General features: G+C 41.3%; 1 protein-coding gene across 3 annotated transcripts in view; it reads left to right on the top strand.

Annotated features, from left to right (window-relative positions):
* Positions 1-7,638: 7,638 nt before the first annotated feature.
* The window catches only part of LOC119720661 (monocarboxylate transporter 13-like), a 28,215-nt gene continuing 25,352 nt past the window's right edge, over positions 7,639-10,501 (top strand). Inside the window, exons 1-2 of one of the 3 annotated variants that reach the window (XM_038190449.1) lie at positions 7,641-7,742; positions 7,852-7,932. The gene's annotated coding sequence lies outside the window, so the exon portion shown is untranslated. Of the gene's footprint in view, positions 7,933-8,428; positions 8,477-10,501 lie in introns of those variants that run through there. The other 2 variants (XM_038190448.1, XM_038190450.1) reach the window with 2 other exon arrangements.

Genomic DNA, 10,501 nt, shown 5'->3' with positions numbered 1-10,501 from the left:
GGGTACTCGTACTTCAGTTCTCGTCCTGGAGTACGGTTTTTGGTACCTGAACTCGTACTCATACTCACGGGAAAAAATCCTCGTACTCGTACTCATTCTCGTACTCGTACTCAGGGCAAAGTACTCGTACGCATACTCAGACTCATGGAAAAGTACCTGTACTCGTAATCGTATTCATGGAAATTGTACTCGATCTCAATTCAACATGATAGAAAGGGGGTCATCAGGTTAATTTTTTTAGTTATTTTGAAACCTTGAACAAATTTTCGTCATATTTTCTTGTTCCCGTAAACTAGCAATCAAACCCAGACTTCATAAACAAAAGTCAATCTTTTTTTAATTATATTTTTTATGTGACTGTTCATGTGGTTCTGAAGTGGTTATGAAGCTGGGCACGGTTTTTGAAAAAGTAGGCCTAGAGGGATATTGTTCGATTTGGCCCAAAAAGTAAAGTAAAGGGGACGAACCTGTGTTCACAGGAACGGAGTGCCCATCTCTCTTTCATTAGCGATTGGGCCAGACTCATATGATGCTGGGGGGGGGGGGGGATCGCCACACCTCCTCCACAGCAAGTCTGTCACCTTCCCAGCATTGGATAATACCGGTACCCATTTAACACCTGGGCTAAGAAGAGTAATTGAGGTAAAAGCGCCTTACTCAAGGGCAACAACACGCATGGCCACGGCGGGGCTGGAACCCATAACCTCACGATCATGAATCCTGTGCTACATTACGGGGATCAACATGACCGCGCATGCTGACAAATCATTGTGTGATTTTGAATGATATTCCTCCCATGTTGTTTAATTAAACGTTTCACATTCACACGAAAAGCTCCCTCCCACTCGACCATTGGTCTAAGCGAACTTGAGTGTTGACGTCTGAACCAGTAGCCAACTCTGATAAGGAATTATTATTGACAGATTGGTAAGCGATATTGAATGATAAATGACAGATCAGGAACCCCGCTGTGACCCCAGTCACAAATTGAGTCCACCCCTGCAGATGAATATCATTGAATAATGTTGGCTGTTCAAATTTACATTGCTGGAAGTTTTGGAATACCGGCCCCATTATAAACGAACTTCGGAAGCACGGAAAGCAGACTTTGCCAAATAAGTACAGATCCGACGGTGTATGGCAACAATCAAGCAATTTATTGTTTGTTGATGTTTGCTCTTTGGGGGTTGTCATGCCACCGATCCCTGGCAGAATGTTCTTGTTATAATAGAGATTGTTGACGTCATGGTGACAGTTTGACAGATATCTGTATATATTTTGCATGTTGCCAACGAAATAATCTCTGTAGAGCGCACGTATTATGATGCCGTTTCCACGTGCTGAATCGTTTTTGCCTTAAAGGTAAACGTTCTTCCACATATCTCTCTGTAAATCTGGACCTACAGGAACGAAAGCGCGTGTGTTTGAAGCAACGTTTACGAACAGCATCGTGCTCGACTTGAATCAAGCCTAGTTTTCTAACGTCTTGATTTTTGACTTTCGAGGACAAAAGATTTTGTACCTTAAAATTCTTCGCCCGATACTATTATTACACAAACCCCGCAACGGTACTTGCAAGTTTATTTTCTACTTTTTATCAGGGAATATATGTGTGCTTGGCCGGTTTTAATCTCTACGTTTAAGACCGGTTGGAGTCCGGATGTTGATACTTCTCCAACCGGTCTTAAACATATTGTTAAATACCGTTCAAGCACATATTTATTCACCTTTTCGGTAAAAAAAATCATAACTTTTCGGTCCAAAAGTCAAAACAAATAATTGAAACTATACATTTCCAAAGATTTTGTTCAACAACTTTTTCGAAACACCACTTTGTCTTTATTATGGTACATCCCTCTACAACTCCTTACCTTAAAATTGTGAAGATTGACGCCAACGCAGCTGTGCCGGTGTATATGTGAATTTTGGACTATGAAATACTGACTCACTGGTAGTATTGCGCATGCCTACGTGAGGATTGTAAACTTTCAACCAATGAAACGGTAAAAGGCACCGGGTTTTATATACGAGCCAAAATTTCATGTGACATGAGAAAAATGTTTAAGGCCAGCCAGCCGGTCTTAATCAACCGTTTAAAACCGACCACATGACGGGCTTTCGACCAATAGTAATTGGTAAACTGTCTAACTGTAAATAATTGTAATAATTGCTTGGGAAACGTGTTTCATAGCCCCCAAAAGGTCGAATATTTCTGTCGAAAGTGCTCTTTTTTAAACGTGCAGTTTCTGAAAATAATTTCGATAGTAAGAAAATTCAAAATAAAGGAAGCACACCAAGTATAGTCGGGTGAAGTTCAATAATAACATAAAGAAAAACGGTCCGACATAATAGCTTCGAACGGTATTGTATGTGGCAACAAGAATTGTAACGAGTCATTTGGTTGCACACCAGTAAATAAGCTGCAATAGACCCCAGTAATAGATACCCCCACTTCCAAAAATTCGGACACACATAGAATGAAAACAATTTTAGGGCCAAATTTTATCCAAATTTCACAGAAACACAAGCTCGCAGAAGGCCGACTGCAGAACGGGGTTATACATGTAGCTGATTTTTAGTAAATATATCACCGCTATATAGGCCTACTATAAAGTGCACGTGTTAGGGTTAAATTTCGCCAGAGTTGTATGAACCTGGTCATAAAAGAGTTGTTCAATTACTGGCTCAAAAACCGTTAGTATAGCTGAATTTTGATTAGCACATCATCCACTTTAAAATGCAAAAGGTGCGTGTGTGTAGTTGAATAGGTTTATGGTGTAAATCCAGGACTCAAACGTGCAACATCATCAATGAATTGAGGACAAGAACCAAATCTAGGACGACCTCGAATAGAAAACGTGTACAAAACCAATGAAAGCTAAATTAGAGTATAAGCAAAGGAAAAGGGACGAGGAACAATAGAAAATGTGTGTGAAGATGTGTTCACGAGACACGATTTATTTACGAGTTTGAGTACCGAAGCGAAGCAGCTTCTCTCCCGCGACGCGGGCGACCGTCGGCGGGGGCGCCCCCACTCGCGCAGCGGGCGAGGCGAAGCCTCGTATGCTCTGACAGTGGAGATTCTGTTGATCTGTGAACTCCACTTTTCAGGGTGCAGACCAGTAAATCGGTCCGAAATTGCCTGCGCCGGCCAAATCGCGATTTGCATGCCCTCAAAATCTTCGGTATTTGAGCATGCTGTGGGCCATGAACTTGAGGGTTTGTAAAAAATATGGGTGGAAGCCGTGCACGGGACTGGGAACTTGCAGTTCTGTGTAAATTGGATGTAGTTTGGACCCTAAAAGCGCTCTATTTTGCAATGGAGTGTAGGCATCGTTTTTCAAAATGGCGATGGGCTTCAGGACTATTTTCAGGGGTGATCGTCTTCAGATTGAAATTTCTCCTAAAAGTCATCAGTTGACCTCCCGTAAATTGAACAGAAAATGAAAGATGATGAAATAAGCTTTAATTTGATTTGTGTCTCGAACACCTTGGAGAGTTGTGAGTATTTTTCCCGAATTTTTGAAGTGGGAGCATTTACCATTGGGGTCTATGGAAGTTTATTTACTGGTCTGCTACCTTCATGGCTTCAACAACCCTAATTTTTTTGTACCAGATAAATCACCAGTGGCGGCGCCAGACTATTTTTTTTTGCGGGGCGAGGGCAATTGTCGACAGGCGATCCTCGTTTTTGCCTGGCGCATGCTTCAGCCTAGTCTGAGCAGTCAGTTGCCGTGTCACGCGTAGCTGCTCTATTTTCTCGTCCACACAACTGACAGCAACACTTTATACTTGTCAATAGCAGTTATTATTGGTATCGAAATAAAGCACACGATTTCAACTTTTCACTTATTTAGCCATCTTGGCCAAACAGTGCATGTATCCAGGTACTTTTCGTGTTTTTTCTGTAGTCTCGAATAAATCTCGTTAAATCCCGCGTACGCTTTGGGGTCATGCGTGCGTGACCTCGGGACAAGAAACTGAGGTCAAACAGTGCTGTGTGCGTGACACAGGCACTGACTGTGAGTATCACCCGTTATCCACGTAGCCCAGACTCCTGTCTAACGTGTGATTTATCAAAGCATACAGATTTATGCGATCTCGTGCTTCAGCCAATCGGAGTCGACTTTACTAAATCGTGACGTCATTTCATTCCTAAATCAGGACTGAACGTTTGATTGGTCAATTCGAATGCAGTGTTTTGTAACAGAGCGCGTAACCACAGCCTTTGTTGCTGAGTTTTTTTTTTTTTTATCCATGACGCGACATCGGGTGAATGACCAAAAACCCGATATAGAAAGCGCCCGCTGATTAGTCAAAATCTAGAGGTCAAGATGCGGTTGTCTTGCATTATCAATCAGCAAATCTGCTCAAATTTTATAGACCGCTTCCTTTTTGGAGGTCGCCTCCTTTTTTTTTTAAACCGAAATTTTTTTTTTCGAATTTTTTTTTTAACAAAATGACATCATATTGGCCTATTTGTCTGTTGCATCTTGCCATAATGTCATTTTCTGAGTCCAATGGCGGCCATCTTGAAAAATAGCCCGGTCGGGCGGCCGTTTTGGAGGGAAGAAAGGGGCCTCCAGTTTCCTTTTTTTTTTTTTTTAAGGCAGGACGCTAAACATGATTTTTTTTTATTTGGCATTATGACATGGACATGTGCTAAAGGAAAATTATTACAGTAGCAGTATGGTATTTTGAATTGGGAGATGGCAATTTACTGTGCAGCAAGGGTTGCATAAACGTCATTGGCATAAACGTCATTTTTTGGTGTCTTTTGCATGGGCATAATACACTTCTGCACTAAGGTTACGACATTGGTAGAATTAACGGGGCTTCTAATGTCGTTGGAGTGATGAAACATAATTATGCTAATGTTAACATAAAATTGTTTTCATGGTTTTGCTTGGTCTATTTCATGGGTGTAATAAAATTCTGCACTGAAGTTATGACAACGGTAGACTCATCGGAGCCTCTTAAAACTTTAAAACGATGGTTGTGTTTAAAATTCCGTAACTTAAAGAGTACATGCGTGATTTGAATGATTCTTGTACTGAAAAAAAATGAATTGGGCTTTCATATCCTAGATTTTGAAAGTGCTTATATGCAAAACTTCACTAACAAAATGGTCCCGACATTTGGGTTTCGTTTTTTTACTCACCCTGTATAGACATAATCATGCGCAGCAATAAGCCAATAGCGTTTGGCATACGTTACCCCCAAACAATGTCAACGTTTGTTATATACCAACTCACGGACTAACGGACTAACGATTTAAGGCCAAAAAAAAAAAATACTCGGTTTCTGGTCAGCGCGCGCGTCGATTTTAATCATGCGCGTCAACCTTTTTTTTCTTCAAATTAACACGGAAGCTACAACAGCGCCCTCTGTTGCCGCACCTCCTCAAATTTTTGTACCAAGGAGCACCAAGGAATGGGGAAATTGCACCAAGGCAAATGATAAAGGGCACCAAGGCAAATTATGGAGGACACCAATGTATAATGAGGACACAAAAAAGCAAAATAGTACCCACCTTGTCTGTACAATACAAGCTTGAAAAAAAAAGCCACCAAACCTTCCCCCCCCCCCAAAAAAAAAACCACGTCGCCGCATCAATTCCGGAACTTCGGTCTTACCAGAGACCGATTATTTTTGGGCCCAACGGAGAGACATAATGATTTGTTGAGATGCTACACCACAGCTCATATTTCAGTCACACTTATAATTATCTATAGATGATTGGTCATTCGGCCAAGTGCAGTACAAGGCCAACAGGAGTTGTCGTTGCAGTTGAACAAAGCATGCAGAAACCCAAATCCTATTTAATACAAAGTTAGTCCTATACATACCATGAAAAAGCAAATCAAAAGTACAGTAGATGTAAGTTGATATAAAAAAAAAGAACACGTATAGAAGGCAGAGTCAAGACATGCAGGGAGACGTGCAATGTATCATTGATATTTACCTGCAACAAGACAGCGGCCATTTTGTGGTTGCCACAACTACAACCATCGCCACCGTCCACTCCCAGAACTTGTTAGAATCAGCATCACCCGGGCGGACAAGTGTCCTTGGGTAGATAAACAGTATAGATTTATAGCAAGAAGCAAAGCAGAGAGATGAAATAAGAAAGAATGAATGATAGATAAAGGGAAAGCTTAAGGACAATAATGACTTGAATTAAACCGTTTTGGTACTTGACGGAGCATAACGTCAACAGGTATTTAACCAATTAAAATTGTCACCTGATGTTTTCTAACTATCGAGATGGTAAACAAAGACACTTGACCAAGCAACAAAGTGTAATTAAGAATGACAAAATAATAAAAAGGACTCCTTAAGCCCAATAGTCATGCTATAACTCAAAATTACCTACTTGGTGTCCAGGACCACGAAAGCCATTAACATAAGTATTCGCGTTTTACGTCCATTTCCCGCAGTATACTAAAATGAGGGGTGGACAAGCCTTGACAACTTGTTTCTGAATCTGCCCTTTGGTTCACCACGCACACAAAATGCTGCCAGTGACCCCTGGGCCCCTACTTGGAAAAGAAATGCTTGTTGTCATAAAGTCACTCGTTATTAAGACAAGGGAAAACCCCCAAACGTTTTTCCTCGTACGGACTTTAAAACCCCCCAAATAGGTGAGGGGGCCCTTATTATTTATTCTTTCCGATTGTTTGTCATGTTTTCAAAGATGGTTGTCAAGGTCGATGTATGGTGCAGCCGTTTAAGTTTATATGATGTAATGCATAACATACAAATGATTCATAATTATGGTCCATGTACTTGTCAATCCAGTTTACGCCCCCGGCCGCGATTTTTTTTCTTCAAAACGAGATCGGACAATATTAAATGAGGGCATATTCATTATGTCCAGGGCTTTAGAGAATAAGTTGTACAGCAAGGAATAATGGTGTTTAAATCAGCGACGATTTGCAGCTGATTCGTGGACTGGTTGGAAGTAGTCCTGACTTCTAATCAGGTGATCTGAGTTCGAATCGCAGTGAGCGTTTTTCACTTCTACTCATTTTACCTTTTAAATAACTAAGGCCAAAAAAAAAGTCTCCGGTTTCTGGTATGCGCGCGCGTCGCCGTAGCCATGCGTTTTTTTTCAATGAAAGATGATGTCTCAAAAACTATATTTGCACTAAGTTTAGTCGGGCACCATTTGCCGTCATCAGCCGTACGGACTCCGGTAAAAAAAAAATCAGGTAAAAAAAAAAAAAAAAAAAAGCCGCGTCGCCGCACCACTTTTTGGGCAAGCTCCATACCAAAAACCGGAATTTTTTGGGGGGCCTAAAGTGAGGAAGGAACATTTCTCAAAGCATATCAGGGGTTGTGTTGTGGAGAACAAGGCTTTAGATATGCATAATCGACCAATTAAACGATGGGAAACGGATGTCGTTGGTGGAAAAAGATTCTCCCCCCCCCCCCCACTAAACACCCCTCCCCTCCCCCATCCAATATTCGTGCCAAGTATATATGAATACTTCCCGCATGCATGGGCACACAACCAAAGGGCACCCAAGGACAGACGTGCAACCACGAACATATTAATGCGGCCATTCCGGACAAATGCCTTTTCATATTCACTGAAGCACGACGGTTGGCATAGGTGAAAAAAAACCCAAGGTTTTTTTTTATTTCTGAGCTTACGTAAGGGCTTTTGGACTCGCGACTGGAGCATTGCTCTCTAATGCAAGAATTACCAATGTGTGGTCCAATTAAGTTGAGTTAAGTTTAGTTTATCCAAGAGAGTCTTCGCCAATGGTTATCTAGATAGCACAGTTGTGAATATCAACTCATTGAGTGTGGAGGATCGTCCGGAATGTGGGAAGCCGTAATAAGGCACGTTCTTCATATTCATATGTTAAATCGACCAGAAAGGATCAACAACTGGCTTTGAGTACCTTTCTTCTTGGCGTTAAGGTTGGTATCCAATTTGCTTACATGACACTGTAAACTGAACGTACAAAACGAAAACGTTATCAACGAAACACTGCTTTTCTCATGTGGTGTTAGCTGGTACTGTATCTATTGTCTCTGCATTACGTTATTATTGAAAAAAAAGAAGTTTCCTCCGAATACTGAACGCTTTTAAAAAAATCTCATTGTTGAAAATATCTCGTCTGCTTATCGTTCCGCCATCTTGAGCCAGCGCCAGCAATGAGTATCCTTGAGTTTGGTTCTTTAGGTTGACGTCGCACAAGGGGCGTTTTCCAAACCCTGATCTCGAGTAGTCCGAGTAACTTGGACCCAACTTATCGCCTTTTTTAACATTTGGACATGGTCTGGCGATAGTAAGGTCCAAGCTAATACCGAGACCTAGACAACACAGTCCAGCAGTGCATTATGCCATGAGGTCGAGGTCAGACGCCACTATTATGCAGTTTTGAACGTGAGCACAACAACGACAACCTAGGCAGAGGGGGTCTTCAGAATTGAACGGAAAATTTCACTTTTTTTCCGGATCGTAAGTAAACTTCAGTACAACCATCTTAATTATCGATGTCTACTTGTACCTCAGGTGGCATATCTAGTAATTTGGAGGCCGTTTTGAAGGTGAAATCTGATTTTTTTGTTGGAAAATGTTGGTTTTTGGGACTGCGTTGTCTAGGTCTCGGTATTAGCTTGGACCTTACTATCGCCAGACCATGTCCAAATGTTAAAAAAGGCGATAAGCTGGGTCCAAGTTACTCGGACTAGATCTCGAGTGACAGTATTCTCGGGTTGCTGATTACCGTAACGCTCAAAGTGCGTGCTGTGGAGTGCAACTGGGTGAAACATCGAGATGGCAGCCGCCATATCAAAACGCCGGACAGCTATAAGAGATTGGCAAAGACAAGCTAACTCCCTATTCTCGAGTGACAGTGTTTTCGGGTTGCCGGTTACAAACGCTCAACGGTGCGTAAACATAACGCTAGGATCATCCTAGCTACGGTGCGTGTGACTACAAATTTGTATCCTTGTGGAGACACACACACAATAGGGAACAAAACATTGTAAAGGTCTCCACAGGGCAATTTCTATAGATGAATAGGTCTCCACAAGGTTTTCACGAAATAGATATACATGTATGGGTTTTACTCAAAAAGTAGGAATTTCCAAGGTGGGTTGATCAGTCGCAAATGAGTGGAAGAGTTTTAGAAAAGGGATATTAAGTCCAAATTTCAGCCAAGGAAACTAATTCTGGTTAAAATAAGAGCATTTTGAAACTTCACTTTCAAAATTGAACACTTTACTACACGAGAACAAAGAAATGTCTCCACAAGGATACAAATTTGAGAATGTGTGGAGTGCATCAAGGCGAAAAATCAAGATGGTAGCCGCCATATTACAACGCTGAACAGCTATTAAAATTGGCAAAGACAAACCCACTCTATGATTACATTTGATTTGTTATCATTACCGCTTCTGCGCTGAATGAATGTTTTCAATTTTATGCACACAATAAGTAACGCAAGTTGCCGTTAGGGCCTTATTCGTCCATGTTTATTCTTGACGTTCTTCATCTGCTCCCTGCTGAGTTGGGTGGGGAGGTTGAGTGGGGGAGGGGGGAGGTTGAGTTAAGGCCTGGCGAAGGCACGCCTTGCTAGGTGGTCCGTAGGTATCCTCCGGAAAATGTTGAAATCTACGTTGTTTTCTCCTGCATTCGAAGGAAATTGGAGACTAAATACAGACTTTTTATATTTTGCCCCACTTTACCAGTATCATAATTTTGTCAGCGGCTGAAGGGCAACCCCACCCCCTCTAGATCCGCCAGTGTGCCATGTGCTCAACTTGCATTTAGTTAACTGTATAAGCGTAAGAAAGTAAACGTCATCTCTAAAACTGTTTTCCAATATAAAGGTTTATTATCAGTTCATAAAAATTATACTTTTAACAGCACCCAATTAACCCGAATGCTTCAAGCTCCCCCTTTTTTTTTTTAGCTGGCTTCCAACTTCAGACCTTGATTTTTCTTCCTATTTGTCGAATTGTCATCTGACACTGAATGCACGGTAGCTTGTCCAATGTATGGACATTATTATTGTAAGGAACTGTGCCTGAGCAAGGGCGACCTCTTAGTGCTTTCCAATATTATTAGTAGATGACGTATCTGATTTGTATGTTGCTATATGGAACATTACTTTGTTGGTGACCTTTGTGCTTCCCGCGCAAGGACGGTGTACATTCATATTCAATAACATGAGAAGCTAGTCGATCCTCAGGTCTATCTTTCACAATTTAATTCGTGATTATTGTATAATTTTATACGTTCCCATGTACTTTATACATGTCATTCCAAGATTATTGTTTGTAGGTTCATTGTCTGGTTGAACAATTAATTGTCGAGGTGTTTGCCTTATAGCGTATAAATATTCAGACGAGTGATTTGGCAGCTCCTCGAGACTGTATACCTTTCTCGGTCTTTTTCTGGAAGATTCTTCAACTAAAAACGGCAGATTTAATGAATTTAATGCATCAAGTGTCCACAACGAGATACCCAACTGAAAAT

Source organism: Patiria miniata, unplaced genomic scaffold, assembly GCF_015706575.1.
Source record: "Patiria miniata isolate m_02_andy unplaced genomic scaffold, ASM1570657v1 HiC_scaffold_9, whole genome shotgun sequence".
Taxonomy (NCBI): domain Eukaryota; kingdom Metazoa; phylum Echinodermata; class Asteroidea; order Valvatida; family Asterinidae; genus Patiria; species Patiria miniata.
The sequence above is the reverse complement of the archived record's forward strand: the minus strand, read 5'-3'. Positions and strand labels throughout refer to the sequence as shown.